The 17,011-nt window shown below is 40.3% G+C and overlaps 1 protein-coding gene across 2 annotated transcripts in view; it reads right to left on the bottom strand.

The window, feature by feature from the left end:
• The window catches only part of GLCE (glucuronic acid epimerase), a 109,732-nt gene extending 93,270 nt beyond the window's left edge, over window positions 1-16,462 (bottom strand). The window contains exon 1 of one of the 2 annotated variants that reach the window (XM_070796986.1): window positions 16,261-16,462. The gene's annotated coding sequence lies outside the window, so the exon portion shown is untranslated. The remainder of the gene's footprint in view (window positions 1-16,260) is intronic. The other variant, XM_019968190.2, reaches the window with a different exon arrangement.
• Window positions 16,463-17,011: the final 549 nt, after the last annotated feature.

The raw sequence follows: 17,011 nt of genomic DNA, 5'->3' as shown, positions 1-17,011 counted from the left end.
CATGCTGGAATCAAGATTGCGGGAGAAATATTAATAACCTCAGATATGCAGATGACACCACTCTTACGGCAGAAAGTGAAGAGCAACTAAAGAGCTTCTTGATGAAGGTGAAAGAGGATTGTGAAAAAGCTGGTTTAAATTAAAACTCAACATTCAAAAACCAAAGACCAGGGATGGCATCCAGTCCCATCACTTCATGGCAAATAGATGGGGAAGCAGTGTAAACAGTGACAGACTTTATTTTCTTGGGCTCCAAAATCATTGCAGATGCTGACTGCAGCCATGAAATTAAAAGATGCTTGCTCCTTGGAAGGAAAGCTATGACAAACCTAGACAGCAGTATTAAAAAGCTATGGTTTTTCCAGTAGTACGGATGTGAGAGTTGGACTATAAAGATGGCTGAGCACCGAAGAATTGATGCTTCTGAACTGTGGTGTTGGAGAAGACTCTTGAGAGTCCCCTGGACTGCAAGGAGATCCAACCAGTCCATTCTAAAGGAGATCAGTCCTGGGTGTTCTTTGGAAGGAATGATGCTAACGCTGAAACTCCAGTACTTTAGCCACCTGATGCGAAGAGCTGACTCATTTGAAAAGACCCTGATGCTGGGAAAGATTGAAGGCAGGAGGAGAAGGGGACGACAAAGGATGAAATGGTTAGATGGCCATCACCGACTCAATGGACCTGAGTTTGGGTAAACTCCGGGAGTTGGTGATGGACAGGGAGGCCTGGCGTTCTGCAGTTCATGGGGTTGCAAAGAGTCAGACACAACTGAGCGACTGAACTGAACTGAATGACTCAGCTGGTACAGAATACCCCTGCAATGTGGGAGACCTGGGTTCGATCCCTGAGTTGGGAAGACCCCCTGGGGAAGGGAACAGCTACCCATTCCAGTATCCTGGCCTAGAGAAAACATGGACTGTATAGTCCATGAGGTTGCAAAGTTGGACAGCCTGATCCACTTTCACTTTCAGGGCTTCTGGCAATATAATGAATACTAAATTGAACAAAGATAAATTCTTTGGATTATATCTGGATTCTTTTCTGTGTGTGTGTGTGTGTGTGTGTGTGTGTGTGTGTGTGTGTGTCTATTATAGATTTTTGGTGTTTCATTACCATTACTGGTTTGATCTCCTTGCTGTCCGAGGGATCTCAAGAGTCTTCTCCAGCATCACAGTTCGAAGACATCAATCTTTGGCACTCTGCCTTCTTTACAGTCCAGCTCTCACAACTGTACGTGACCACTGGGAAGACCATAGCCTTGACTATACGGACCTTTTTCGGCAAAGTAAAGTCTCTGGTTTTCAACAACTTGTGTAGGTTTGTCACAGCTTTCCTGCCAAGAAGTAATCGTCTTCTGATTTCATGGCTGCAGTCACCATCCACAATGATTTTAGAGCCCAAGAGAGGAATCTGTCACTTCTTCCTCCTTTTCCCCTTCTATTTGCCATGAAGTGATGAGACCTGATGCCATGATCTTAGTTTTTTTAATACTGAGTTTTAAGCCAGTTTTTTCACTCTCTTTTTTCACCCTCATCAAGAGGCTCTTTAGTTCCTCTTTGCTTTCTGCCATTAGAGCACTAGAACATCTGACATTGTTGATGTTTCCCATCTTGATTATAGCTTGTAACTCATCCAACCCAGCATTTCTCATGATGTGCTCAGTATTCAGGTTAAATAAACATGGTGACATCAGACAGCCCTGTCCTACTCCTTTCTTAATCCTGAACCAATCAGCTGTTCCACACAGGGTTCTACCTGCTGCTTCTCAGAAGACAGGTAAGATGGTCTGGTATTTTCATCTCTGTAAGAGCTTTCCACAGTTTGTTATAATCCACATAGCCAAAGGCTTTAGCATAGTCGATGAAACAGAGGAAGATTCTTTTTTCTGGAATTCCCTTGCTTTCTTTATGATCCATCGAATGTTGGCAATCTGATCTTTGGTTCTTCTGCCTTTTCTAAACCCAGCTTGTAAATCTGGAAGTTGGTGGTTCACATAATGCTGAAGCCTAGCATACAAGATTTTAAGCATGACCTTACTAGCATGGGAGACGAGCACAATTGTCCAACAGTTTGAACATTCTTTACTACTACCCTTCTTGGGAAATGGGATGAGGACTGCTCTTTTCCAGTCCTATGGCCACTGCTGGGTCTTCCAGATTTGCTGACATATTGAATGCCAACACTCTGATACCATCATCCTTTAGGGTTTTGAATAGCTCTACTGGAATTCCATTGCATCCACTAGCTTTATTGGCAGCAGTCCTTCGTAAGGCCCACAACGCTTCACACTCCAGAATGTCTGGCTCTGGATGACAGACACCATCATAGTTATCCGATTCGTTAAGATCTTTTTCGCACAGTTCTTCTATGTATTCTTTCCATCTCTTCTTGATCTCGTCTGCATCTACGAAGTCTCTACCGTTTCTCTCTTTCATTGTGTCCATCTTTGGGCAAAATGTCCCCTTGATACTTCCAATTTTCCTGAAGAGATCCCTAGTCTTTCCCCTTCTGTTGTTTTCTTCTATTTTTATGCACTATTCATTGAAAAAGGCCTTCTTGTCTTTCTTTGCTATTTCTTTGGATCTCTGAGTTTAGTTGGATGTACCTTTCCCTTTCTCCTCTGCTTTTTGCTTCTCTTCTTTCTTCAGCTATCTGTAAATCCTCCTTAGATAACTGCTTTGCTGTCCTGTTTTTCTTTTTCTTTGGGATGGTTTTGTTCGCTGCCTCCTGGTCAATATTACAGACCTCCATCCATAGTTCTTTAGGCACACTGTTTACTAGATCTGATCCCTGTATATTCATAGGAGATTTGATTTAAGTCATACCTGCCTGGCCTAGGGGTTTTCGCCACTTTCTTTAGTCTAAGCCTGAATTTTGCTATGAGAAGCTGATAATCTCAGCCATCATACAAAAATATGATAAAAGGCTATCAAATGCTATCTGTATAACTTTTGCGGTCCTTTTCCTCATTTGTAAAACAGGGCTAAATGAGGCAATCTACATAAGGTGTTTAAGTCTACCCTGAACAAAATTTAAAATCCAACAAACGTAGCTATAATTCTAAATATATTATGGCTAGAGCATCTCCTGATGTACCTACCAGTTTACGTGTGTGCTAAGTCACTTCAGTCGTGTCTGATTCTTTGCGACTACGTGGACTGTAGCCCACCAGGCTCCACTGTCCATGGGATTCTCCAGGCAAGAATATTGGATTGGGTTGCTATGCCCTCCTCCAGAGGATCCTTCTGACCCAGGGATCGAAACCATGTCTCTTATGTCTCCTGCATTGGCAGGTGGATTCTTTACCACTAGCACCACAAGTGAGGCTAGTGTGGCATGACTTATTCTCTGTGACCCCAAGCTGGCTCCCAGTGATTAGTGTCTTCTAAATATATACCAAAATAAACCAAAATATATAAAATATTATATACCAAAATATATATGTTCAATAATCTGAGAATTTGTTCAGGAATGACACTAAGATCATCAGTTTATTATTATTACCCACAACATTTACTTCTTTTCCAACATTGTGTATCAGCAGCCAAAACACTCTTTTATAACAGGTGTTAAAAAAAAGTTTGTTGTATTCTTTTTAAAAATCAGGATTAATTCCTTATTTTTAATAAATCTGCCATGGTTACACAAGATGTTAACATTAGGAGAAAGCTGGGTGAAAGGTATACAGGAATTCTTTATACTATGCAATTCTCTATATTCTGTAATATATATACAGATATATAACTATTTCCAAATTAAAAAATTTTTTAATCAAGAAGATCTTTTCCTGCCTCTGGTTTTCTTAAAATGAAGTGAAAGTCACTCAGTCGTGTCTGACTCTTTGAGACCCCATGGACCATACAGTCCATGGAATTCTCCAGGCCAGAATCTTTTTGAGCTTTTTGAATCTGGGGTGGGTAGCCTTTCCCTTCTTCAGGGGATCTTCCCAACCCAGGGATCAAACCCAGGTCTCCCGTGCTGAGGCAGATTCTTTACCAGCTGAGCCACAAGGGAAGGTTTTCTTAAAACCACTCAAATATTACCAACCACTAGTAGGTGCAAATTCTTTAGCAGCATTTACAGCCTTATAATTAATCTGAAATAGGAGACATGAATTCCAGCAAATAGAAACTCTCATAATACCCCTAACTTATCTTGGGCCCCAAAGAGTTGGTATTCAGTAAACAATTTTTTTTTATTTCTTTTTTTAGATATTTAAAATTTTATTTTTAGAAACAAGGGCTTAAAAAAAAAAAAATCTCTCCCCAAAGCAATCATCCTTTCCCTAAAGCTCTAAAGTTCTGTACAATCAATTAAACCTTCTGATTCTTATTGCTCAAATCATTTATTTAGCAGCAGCCTCCAAGTCAAGCTCAAAAAGATTTTTGACTGTATGAGACAAATTAGTACTTAAACTATTAGCATGAAAATCTTTTAAAAGTATATTTTAAAATACTTTGTATCATGGCTGATTGGTTTTCGAATTAGGAAATAAGAGTTCAGGGAAATGATGAATTTCATTTATAACTATTCAAGCTCAAACTTTCACTGTTAAGCAACAAAGTCATGAAAATTCTGCTAAAACTGTACTTGCCAAAGAAATCCTAAAATACCTAAGGACAAAGTATCTTGCCCCTAAGTATCTCAAAATAGCTTTTGTACTTTGAAGAGTTTCTTTCAGGCATCAACTGTCTAATTTTCAAAAACTTGGCTTTCCTTTTTGGAATAGTACTACAGAATCAGTACTATAAACAGAAGTGCTATTGTCAAAGAATTGATCCAATAATAAAAAGAGCTAAGGCCACTTGTCTTATAGAAAATTACAGCCAAATGCTGCCAGACCCTGCTTTTCTTCCTTCTGGGCCAGTAGCCAGATACTAATCATTTTTAGACCCTTTCTAATTTTTAGTACACAATTTAGTACACAATACCACATCTGAACTAGACAGTATTTTAATGAATGTTCTCTATAATTTGTCTAATGTTTTGGCACACACACACACTTGATTTACAATACCTTGGAAGTACCTATAAAAAAGTGGTAACAGTAGTTGTCTCTGGGGCAACTGTTTGGGTCCTTGAATTTTGTAAGTTTTTAAAATAACTATTCAAGAAATTAATTTATCTATTAACAGAAAAAACTACTATAATAAAACATTAATTCTAGTTAAAATATTTTACCTTATAAATAATGCATGTGGTTTTCTTTTTAAAATTTTTTCATTTAATGGGTAACTTTAAAAAAATTTTTGCAATGCTCTTCAATTGTAATCAAAGAAATACAAAGTCAGATCATTTTTGCTTATTAAATTTGGATTCAAAAAATTTTTTAATTTATTTATTTGGGGGCCACACTACACAGCATGAGGGATCTTGGTTCCCTGACCAGGGACTCAAATCATGCCCTCTACAGTGGAAACCTGGAGTCCTAACCACTAGACTGCCAGGGAATTCCCTAGAAAAGGTTTGTAAGAGTAATACTGATACTGGTATGTAAATTGGGATAACCTTTCTAGATAATAATATGGCAATGTTTAATTTTTTTAAGGTCTTAGCTTTTGACTAAACATTTTTATTCTTATCCTAAGAAAATAATCAAGTATGGAGAAACATTTCTGCACAAAGATTTTCTTCAGTGTTCTCCGAAGAGGAAAAAAATATTCAATAATTGGGAATGGTTAAATCATTACACATTCATTCAACAGAATTTTATGCTGCTATTAAAAATTCAGTTTTGAAGCAATTTTAACAAAGTAGGAAAATTTTATTATATAAATTCATGATAGGAGGATAAATAGTATACAAATGAGTCAATATATTCATGGAATGAGGAAGACTGTGTACCATTATGTTAGTTAAGCTTATATTTGAGCTGAAGCATTAGATTTTGTGTTTTGCATTTCTCCAAGTATTTAAAATGAGTCCCTAGAAACCTATAAAATTAGGCGGGGAAAAACAAGCTATACACACACACATTCTTAAGTTTATAATACTGCAAAACTGATGTGATATTTAAACAGATGAAATAAAACTTTCTAATTAATAACATTTACGAAAGCTGATGAGAACCTAACTCAAATTACTAAGTATCATTAAGATCACTCCTACTATACAATAAGCACTACCGGCTAGGTTATTTTTTAATCAATAAAAAAGAAGACTCTGGACTATTATATAGTACAACATGAACAAAAATCAAATTCTATCAAACAAGGTTAACAATGTAATTATGAGTTAAATTGTAATAATACTTATTTTATTACAAACAAGAATATCCCTGGAAGAAAAAACTGATTAAACATATAACATCTAAATTAATAAATAAAACCAAACTTTCCCTTTAAAAGAACTGAATCTGCTAGTGGGAAGAAACAGTAATTATTAATGGATGGGTTAACTGTAATTTCTCAGACATTAATCTGTATAGTTTCAAATGGAGATTGAGTTTACCTCGAAAGATTATTTCCACTACTCCACCACTACTGCCCCCAAGAAAATAAAAAATCTCATAAGCTCACCTTTCTGCTTAGCACTCTTCAGTAGGATACCACTGCTTTAAGTTCAAATTCCTTATATTAGTTATAAGATCCTCCATGATATGGTCCCTGCTTTCACTCCCGACTCCTTCCTTCTCTCTTGCTTCCCAGGCTCCGGCCCAGTGGTTTGCAAAGTGTGATCCTGGAACCACAACATCTCCACTACCTGTGAACATGTAAGAACTCCAAATTCCTGAGCCGCACTCCTTCCAGGAGATTCATACTCACACTACAGCTTGAAAAACATGCTTTAACCCTCCTGAATTGTCTGCAGATTCCCAAATCTATCCTGCTCTCCCTCTGCAAATGCAGCTCCCCACCTACAGTGCTTTTACCCCATTCCCTGCTGAGTATCTCATCCACCTTGTTTCCTACTCATCTTTCAAGCCTTAGCTAAGAAATCACTTCAAAAGAGAACTGAAAGCTTCCCCAAAATTAGAAAAATATTTCTCATGATCTCTTTTATTACCATAGGGGCTCTCATTTGCATTCTTCACCAACTAAAGCCATTTCTAAAATTACTCCCTGGTAGCTTAGATGGTAAAGAACCTGCCTGCAATGTGGGAGACTTGGGTTCAATCCCTGGGTCAAGTAGATCCCCTGGAGAAGGGAATGGCTACCTACTCCAGTATTCTTGCCTGGAGAATTCCATGGACAGAGGAGCCTGGCGGGCTACAGTCCTTGGGTCTCAAAGAGTTGGACACGACTGAGCGACTAAGCACGCACATAATCAAAGAAAGCCTTTACTTGACATATCCCAAAACATAACTTATGCATTCATATAAATGATTTCAAACTGTATAGAATAGTAAAATATATATATATATGCGCACACACACACACATATATATAATATATACACACATATATATAAAATACATATAGTAGAACCAAATTGTTGAAAAGAAATGACATTTTAATGTTGAGAAAATAAAAAACTGTCAACCAGTTCTGAAACTCACACCTTAAAATTAACTATTTTAAATTTTCTCTTTTCTGGATATATTTCACCCATCTTCTGGAAAAGGGGCAGCAACTAATAAACAATATGGTTTTTAAAAAAGTTAACTGAAAGGAAAGAGAAATGTGTAGAATCTGGACAAAGTTAAGTGCTACATGTTTTATGTCAGATGTAAGAACAAAAATATGGACCAGAAGCTGTTCTCCAACATTTTTTAATAAGTTTGAGATCATCTTACAGTACATGATTAGTCAATAATTTATCTTCAATCATGTAATGATCATCTAGTATGTGCTAGATGCTTCTGCCTGCAAGTAGGAGACCTGGGTTCAATCCTTGGATCAGGAAGTTCCTCTGGAGAAAGGAATGGCAACCCACTCCAGTATTCTTACCTGGAGAATCCCAAGGACAGAAGGATCTGCAGGCTACTGTCCATGGGGCTGTAAAGAGTCAGACACGACTGAGCAACTAACACACTTTCACTTTTCAGCATGTGCTAAGGACCACACGGAATTAAGAATTTTATGTGAAGATGTATCTATCTTTCTATATATGGGCTCCCTGGGGGCTCAGTGGTAAAGAATCTGCCTGTCAATGCAGGAGATGTGGGTTCAAGCCCTGGGTCAGGAAGATCCCCTGAAGAAGGAAATAGCAACCCACTCCAGTATTCTTGCCTGGGAAATCCCATGGACAGAGGAGACTGGTGGGCTAGAGTCCATGGGTTGCAAAAGAGTTGGACACAGCTTAGTGACTAAATAACAACAGCACTATACACACACACACACACACACACACAGAAAGGTTAACTATTTTAGATAAGAAATGAATCTTTATGTCCACAAAAAGATAGGTACAAAATTGTTCTTAGAAGCTTTGTTCCTAGAAGTTAAAACCTGAAAATAGCCCAAATGTCTATAAACAGTACAACATATATGTACATATACATATATATTCATACAATAGAATGCTACACAGCAATGAAAAAGAATGAAGTCCTGCTAACTTAAAAAATGATTTGGTTCCATTTATACGAAGTTTGCTGCTGTTGCTGCTAAGTCACTTCAGTCAAGAAAAGCAAAACTAATCTATTGTGATAGAAGTCAGAATAGTGGTTACCTTTGGGAAGTACTGACTAGGAGGAATAAGAAAAATTGCTAAGGTCATAGAAGTATTCTATACTTGTTCTTGGTGATTACACAATGACATATGTAGACGTTCTTATATCATGATTTATATACTGTATACAATTTAAGTATTAGGAAAAAAAATTTTTTAATGGAAAAGAAAGTTCCTCTTGCTCCATGCCAGCCAGCAAGAAAGAGGGAGGTTAGATCAAACAATCTTACTGCTTTAAAGTTTGATTGTTGTATTCATTTAACAAATATGTGAGCAGCTACTTTGTAACAGGTAACATTCTGGGTGCTGGGGATAAAATGGGTAAAAATCCCTGCCCTCATGGATCTTATGTTATAGTAGGGGATATATAGTAGAAAGATAATAAAAACACAAAGTATGTGGGACTGCTGCTGCTACTGCTAAGTCACTTCAGTCGTGTCCAACTCTGTGCGACCCCGTGGACTGCAGCCCACCAGGCTCCTCTGTCCATGGGATTTTCCAGGCAAGAGTACTGGAATGGGTGGCCATTGCCTTCTCCATGTGGGACTCCAGGAAAGCATAAAAAAAGACACAAAGCAAGGAAAAGGGATAGAAGGGTATGCATGGGAGGGATGCTGTAATTTTAACAAGGCAGACTTTTACAGAAGGGGTGATACCTTAATTCAGACCTGAAGGAAGGAAGGGAGGGAGACATACAGATATCTGGAAGAATATGTTCCAGGCCTTCCGAAACAACAAGGAGGCCACTGCAGCTGAAGGGATGTGAACATGGGTTACACTAAAAAAAAAAAAATTACACACACACACACGGCCAGATATTCTTTTCCTTAGTCTTTCCCTCCAACTCTTCATTTAAACACTAACTTAAACCAAATCTTTTCTACATAGAAACTTCTACAACCACTAGTGCAGTCCACATTTACCTTCTTCTGAGCTTCTGGAGTTGCATCTTTATATACTGCATTGCAGTTAAATACTTACTGCCTCCCACTCCCAATAAACTAAGCCTCTTCAAGGCATTGACTAGATTTTATGCTTTTCTGTATCCCTATTAGTTACATGGTTGGCATGTAAACAGTTACTGGTTATTAGGCTGCTGCTAATAACTTGATCAGGGAGATCAGTAAGCTATGAATATATTTTTGAACAGAAAAAAGAGGAAGGAAAGAAACCAAGTCTAGGGAACTATGTGAGTGAAGAGGCAATGAGATGTCTCCATGTGTCATGATCCAAAGTCAGGATTTTCTCTGAGCCATGTCCTTAAGACTCTGAGATCCTTATCATCATTTTTCTGAAAGCCACTCTAGGCTTTTTTCCTTGGCCTTGGGAGTGGGAGGGTGGGGCGAGAATCAGGCACTTGTTTTTCTTTCAAATAATAGTTTTACAACACCAATGGTCATAACAAGCTTAATAACAACAACAAATCTTAACCAAGTACAAAGCTGTGTGATCTTGAGTAAGTCATTTAACTATTCTCGTGTATGTCAGTTTCCTCACATGTTAACTCTAGGAGCTGGATTAAGTGGTCTCTAAACTCCAATCAATTTCAAATGTTCTACTTCAGCTTTTTTTCAAAAAAGCTGAATGGATAAACCTTATAATCTACTTCTTAAATTTATAAAATGAGTAAAATATCTATTAATAGTTATAAATACACTAAGAATTCATATACAGAAAGCAATGTAGTATTTTTTTTTTTAGTTTAAAGGACAATTACTTTACAAAGTTTTGTTGTTTTCTGCCAAGTATCAACATGAATCAATGTAGTATTTCTAAAAAGCACAGAATCTGGATTTAGACAGACCTGGAGCTAGTTATAGCCTGCTTCTTAACTTCTTGAGAAAATTAAATTTTTAGGATTTGTTTTGAGAATGAAAGGTAATGTATGTAAAGTGAAAGTGTGAAAGTGTTCATTGCTCAGTTATGTCTGACTCTGTGCAACCCCATGGACTGCAGCCTGCCAGACAGACTTCTATGTCCATGGGATTCTCCAGGCAAGAATACTGGAGTGGGTTGCCATGCCCTCCTTCAAGGGATTGAACCCTGGTCTTCAGCATTGCAGGCAGATTGTTTACCGTTTGAGCTACCCAGGAAGCCCAATGTATATAAAGAAACTATTAAACCAACATAAAAACCCATATACATCAGCAACAATCATTTCCTGTACAGAAAGCAGAAATGGTAAAATATCCACCAAATCACTGATGTACAAGATCTGAAATACTGAAATCAGTTCACAACTCTCCTAGCAATTGCCTTCTCCCCTAGCAATTTTAGATATTGTGATTAGTGTTCGCCTCAAAATTCTGCATGACTTTTCTGCAAGTTTAACAGTTAACACCTAACTTCTACAGTGCTGGTAACCTCTCTTCTTAAATATGAGGGTAAGTACTATAGACCTAATATTAGTTTGCAGTCATAGGGGCAAGAGAACAAGATAATTTAGAAAGCCCAACGTTTTAGAAAAATAGGGCAATACTGAGATCTGCAATTAATTCAGACATTCAGAGTTCAAATCTGTGATAGGAGCCAATTGTGTAAAATAAGCAATAGATATTCAATAAATAATGAGACAAATGTGTGTGTGCGTGCATGCATGCATGCTCAATCGTGTCCAACTCTTTGTGACCCCATGAACTATGGCCCACCAGGCTCCTCTGTCCATGGAATTTTCCAGGCAAAAATACTGGAACAGGTTGCCATTTCCTACTCTAGGGGATCTTTCTGACCCAGGGATTGAACCCACATTTCTTGTGTCTTCTGTATTGGCAGGTGGATTCTTTACCACTGTGCTACCTGGGAAGCCCCAGTAAGACAAATATACACCTGCTTTTGAGTCCTGGAAGAGAGACACATACGTAATTACAGCATACTAATAAACAAAGGGAAAGAATGAACAAAACATAGTAAATAACTCAGTGGGGCTGGAAGAGGGAGGACCAGAGCACACAGAAGAGTCAAAAAGTAGGTAGCACTTAAGTTATATCTTGAAAAATCGGTAGACTGTCAGCAAGATAGGAGAAGGAAAGGCATTCTGAGTAGGAGGGAGAATATATAAGAAGGTTCTGAGTTAGGAAACGGTATGGCTCTTTCAGTAAACTGATGGTATTAATACAGTTGGAGCTTGAGATGTATGATGGTAGAAATACAGGAGATGAGCTAGATGATGAAGAGCCTTGTAACCATAGAACTAAATACTGTAGTTAAGGGAGAAGTATGTTTTAAGAAAAAAACACTGAACATATTTGCATTTTAGAAAAATTACCTTGGCAGTAGTGTAAAGGGGGTCACTAGAGACCTCATTCTATGCACAGAATTAAATAAGGACATTACATTATCATAGAGATACTCCATTACAGAACCAGGGATCAGAAAGAAAAATAATAGATAAAATTTAGCTTTAACAGATAAAGCTAAATTATCAAAAGAAAGTCATTTACCTTCATGAATGTATATTCTTGAATTAAATAGTTCCTATATATCTTAAAAAAGAAGAGGTCTAAAATTAGGTATGATAAATAAAAATTACATGGAACTAGTTGTACCCTGGGAACTAGCGACTCTTATAGCATCTATCGGTTTTTGTACATGTAATATTGTAGATCTGCAATATAAAAACCATGGAATATAAACCCTGGCATTAGAGTTTATATTGATTACTGACAGGGACTGCTCTTTCTTTCATTTTATATGTATGGAAACTGAGGCCCTGAAAGACTAAGGAATTATCCAAGATCATATGGTTAGTAGCACAGTTTGAGACCAGAATTTCATGTCTTATGATTTTCTTTCTAGAAACTGGCTTGCTGCTGCTGCTGCTGCTGCTGCTAAGTCACTTCAGTCGTGTCCGACTCTGTGTGACCCCAGAGACGGCAGCCCACCAGGCTCCCTCGTCCCTGGGATTCTCCAGGCAAGAATACTTGAGTGGGTTGCCATTTCCTTCTCCAATGCATAAAAGTGAAAAGTGGAAGTGAAGTCGCCCAGTCATGTCTGACTCTTAGTGACCCCACGGACTGCAGCCTACCAGGCTCCTCCGTCCATGGGATTTGCCAGGCAAGAGTACTGGAGTGGGGTGCCATTGCCTTCTCCGAGAAACTGGTTTAGTATGTCTCATTTATGACTTAAGAATTTTGAATGATAATCCAAAAGACATTCTGGTATTATCATTTTTTAGCAGTGTAATAATGAATTACAAAACTATTTTTATGCTTCATATCCCTCACAAGAAAACATATCTATTAGATGTTCGTATGTCTGACCAAAAAAAAAAAAAATCCCATCCTGAAACCTGTGCCAAAATAAAAGACCTGCTGCCCCACCACAGCAGGAGGGGGCACAACAAAAATACAACTTTTTCTTCTCGAGAGTCTAAAAAAAGACTTTTAAGAAGTTTTTTTAGAAAGAAAAGAAATTTAAAATAAAGGCCAAAGATTAATTTATCTTCATACAATTAAAGATCCAACATCTTTAACATGTTTTAACATTTTATTTGGGCTTTAGTCTTTTTTCTTATTCTGTTGTGTTCCCCTCCCCATCCCATTCCTATAATTTTAGATAACTGAAATACATTTTTCCTTCACTAGTACACACAGAAGTGGCAACACTGACAAAAAGCCTGTGCGACATTTCACAAATCTGCACGGTGACCAAAATGTTTTAATTTCCAGACTTCTCTAATTAACACCTAAGTAATGTCTGCTCATTGAAATAAATTCAAATAGTATAAAAGCACATAATTCCAGTAAAGAATCCGCCTGCAATTTAGGAGACCTGGGTTTGATCTCTGGGTTGGGAAGATTCCCTGGAGGAGGGCATGGCAACCCACCCACTCTAGTATTCTTGCCTGGAGAATCCCATGGATGGAGGAGCCTGGTGGACTATGGTCCATGGTGTCCCAAAGAGTCGGACAAGACTGAGTGACTAAGTACAGCACAGCACAGCACATATAATTAATAACTCCTTTCCATGTCTTTGCAACTCTCTCCTAAAGAATTCCCCAAACACTTTTAAGTTTGATGTTTATCCTTACAGATTGTATGCTTATATAACAGAGGATGCTAATAGCAGTTATATTATCGGGGGTTAACGTTTTTTAAGTGAGCTGAACCCCAAAACTATCCTATTTCTCTCTTAACAGCATCTCAATTATTTTATGTATTTGTTGTCTCTTTCTCTTGATACAGGTTTATGAGAGCTGTAAATCACTGTACATGGAGGTACACACCACGCTGTGACACCTAGCAGATAATCAAATACTTGTTGATCAGTATGTTTACTTAGAAATTATGAAAGCAGCCTTTTTAAAAAGTTACTGAAATCCACTTAATTTATCATTGGCTTTCAAAAATAATGGGGAAACAAAGGTCTGCTTAGGGTTTTTTTGGTTGTGATTCCTATCAAGCATCTGCTCAACTGATCAGTTTTGATAGTTACAAAAGTCAAACAGGCATTTTGATTTAATTTACAACCAAAACAAAAACTAAACTAAAACAAAACCCCAAAACACTTAAACTTTTCAGAGTTATATATTGCTATATAGAATTCCCTGTTTTTTTCCCTTTAATTTTTAAATTTATCTATTTATGGCTGCACTGGGTCTTCACTGCTGTACATGTGCTTTCTCTAGTCACGGTGAGCAGGGGCTAGTCTTCACTGTGGTGCGAGGGCTTCCCATCGCATTGGCTTCTCTTGTTGCACAGCACAGGCTCTAGGAGAGTGGTCTCAGCAGTTGTGGCGCATGGGCTTGGTTGCAGGTCTTCCGGGATGGAACCTATGTCCCTTGCATTGGCAGGTGGCTTCTTAACCACTGGACCACCAGGGAAGCTGCCTTGTTTTTTAAAATGATTATAAAAGTCAAGAATTAAATATATTATCACTAATGTTTCTGGTTCTAAGATCAAAAGAAATATCATTAAAAGAAAACTGCCACTCAAAAAAAAAAAAAAGATTAAAGCAAGCAAAATTTTCTGCCTTGCCATACTCAAATTTGTCTGTTTATCCCAAATTACAGAATTACTATAAGTACAGGTTCCATCAAATCAAGCCACATCAGACTTGATTTACAGGCCTCTATGATAAAGGAGCTATCTAACCAGGGGAACTGTCAAGCTAAAGCAGACTTTCTGACTTAAAGAAAAAAAAAAGAACATATGCATGTATACAGGTCATTTTATTTGAATTCCATCTAAGTTTGGGCTAGTTACCAAGGACTCTGCATATGAGTCAAGACTAACTGTATACAATAAAACTGTTAAGCAGGATTCTTTAAAAAGTGTTCTGTTAGCCATCCTTACAGGTCTCAAACCACGGTTTTGCAAAGCTCTAGCTTTGGAACTTCGAATTTCAATGCGTTACTTGGAGGCTGAACTTGAACCGATTCCTCTACACAAATGCTTTTCAAACGACAGAGAGAAGCCAGAACACACTTTCCAGCATACCTGACTGCCTAACACTCGGGCAGGACTTCAGGACAGACCTAATAATGCAGGATCAGCAAAGTGGACCCTAACCTAGGAAAGGAAGCCAAAACCCCACAGCCTTCTCTATCTTCAGTGGCTTCCACGCTCACCCGGAGGACATTCGCCGCCTTAAGAACCTACAAGTCTACATGCCCACTTAAGGTGTTGTCTGCCACTCTGGTTCCCAGAGGAGAGAAATCAGCACGCCCCCACAGGGATCCCGGGGCAGAGAGAAGAAAACTGCAGAACAATCCCACTATTTCTCCAACTAGGCAACAACACGAATCAATCCTTCAACTAAGCATTGAGTAAATCTCATCTAGAAAGAGATCTGTTCCAGGATGCTGACCAGCCACAGACTGTGAACTCGAGATGTCACCAGAGTTCCCTTCCCGCCACGAGCCGATCCAGCGCCTGCAGAGCCGCGCCCTCCCTTCGAGATCTCCCGGGGACCCGCTAACTCGCCCTGTCGCCCCCGAAAAAACTGGGGACCATGCCAAGTTACCGCCCCCCTCTGGGCAAACTAGAAACCCCAATAAAGACGCTGGTCTCCGCCGTAAACCCTTCCGCCCCCAGCAGCCCACCAAGGCGGTCCCGGCCCCTGCAGGACGCAGATACACCGCCCTCCCGCCCGAAGACCCCGATAAACAGACAGAACCCCAATACACTGCTTCTTTATCCCAGGAATGTGAGAAAAGAAGCCCACTCCTGCTCAAAGTACCCCCAAGACCCGGTACATCTGCCCCTTCAGAGACCTAGGACCTTGCTAAAACTGAATCCTCTGTCCCTAAAAGAGCCTGAGACCGCGATAAAAGGACCCCTTGTCCCGGAACCCCGCTATACCACCTCAAGGATCCTGGTAAATCTCCTTCGACCCCAAAGACCCGGGACCCAAACCGCTGCCACCCAGCCGAACCCCAAGCCGGAAGAGACCCCAGACCCCCAATAAACCGCCTCCTAACACGGAGAAGCCCTGGCACCCGCTTCACCGTCCTTGGGCGTCCGCACCCGGATCCCACCCCACCGCGTCCTCGCCCTCCTCACTCCGAACCCCGCCAAGCCTCGCGCACACCAGGCAGCGCCGCGCTGCCCGCGGAGCCGCCCCCGTCAGGAGCCCGCCTGCCCCGGTTGCTCCGTGTCCCCGCTCCCCGACCGCTCCTCAGCGGAGACGCGCTCCGGGCTTCCTCACCTGGGCAGCGTCGTAGGGCAAGCGGACCGGGGAACCCTGAGGAAGAGAAGGAGGCGGCAGAGAAGGGGCGGCCCAGGCCTGCGTCTGCCGCAGCTCCAACCCCTCCGCGAGGAAGCGCTTGTGTGAGGAGATCCCTCCCGCTCCGCGCGCAGCTTGGAGACAGAGCTACAGCCGTACCCGCCGCTCTTCCCGCGAGATCCCAGCCACAGAGTGGGGCGGGGCCACGGCGAGGGGCGGATGCAGTGAATCGAGTGACAACTCTGAGAGCCTGTTGGCGGCAGCGTGGGAGGCGGGACTTAGAGCCTAATACTACCAATCGCAAAATAGGAAAGGTGATTCTCCCACCGCTTCTTCTCTCCCCCGCCCCGCATCAATAAACTAGGGGCAAGATCAGTGACATTTAAGTAGTCAGGGGCAGAGCTTGGGAAGGAATCTTGGATGGAGAATCTTGGCTTCTGTCTAGTCCTAGTCAGGCTCCGTAGATCTATCTGGTTAGGGAAGAAGGTGGTTTTCACACTGCCGTGAGCTGAAGCGCTATTACCCTTGGTTACAGCGCGGCCTGAAGTGCTTAAGAGGCACACTTCTTCCTGGTTGAAGGCGCACCCTCCTCGGGTTACCCAGGTCTAAACCTGTTTTTCCCCCTCTCTGGGCCTCTCCTCCCTTTCCACCTCTAACAGGGCGCCATTGTTGAGATGCCCGTGTTTTCTCAACCCCTGCTCGGGTCGTCTGGTCTGACAAAAGACTCCCTTCC

Source organism: Bos indicus, chromosome 10 (genome assembly GCF_029378745.1).
Source record: "Bos indicus isolate NIAB-ARS_2022 breed Sahiwal x Tharparkar chromosome 10, NIAB-ARS_B.indTharparkar_mat_pri_1.0, whole genome shotgun sequence".
In the NCBI taxonomy this organism is placed as follows: domain Eukaryota; kingdom Metazoa; phylum Chordata; class Mammalia; order Artiodactyla; family Bovidae; genus Bos; species Bos indicus.
Note: the sequence above shows the minus strand (reverse complement) of the source record. Positions and strands in the feature narration are given on the sequence as shown.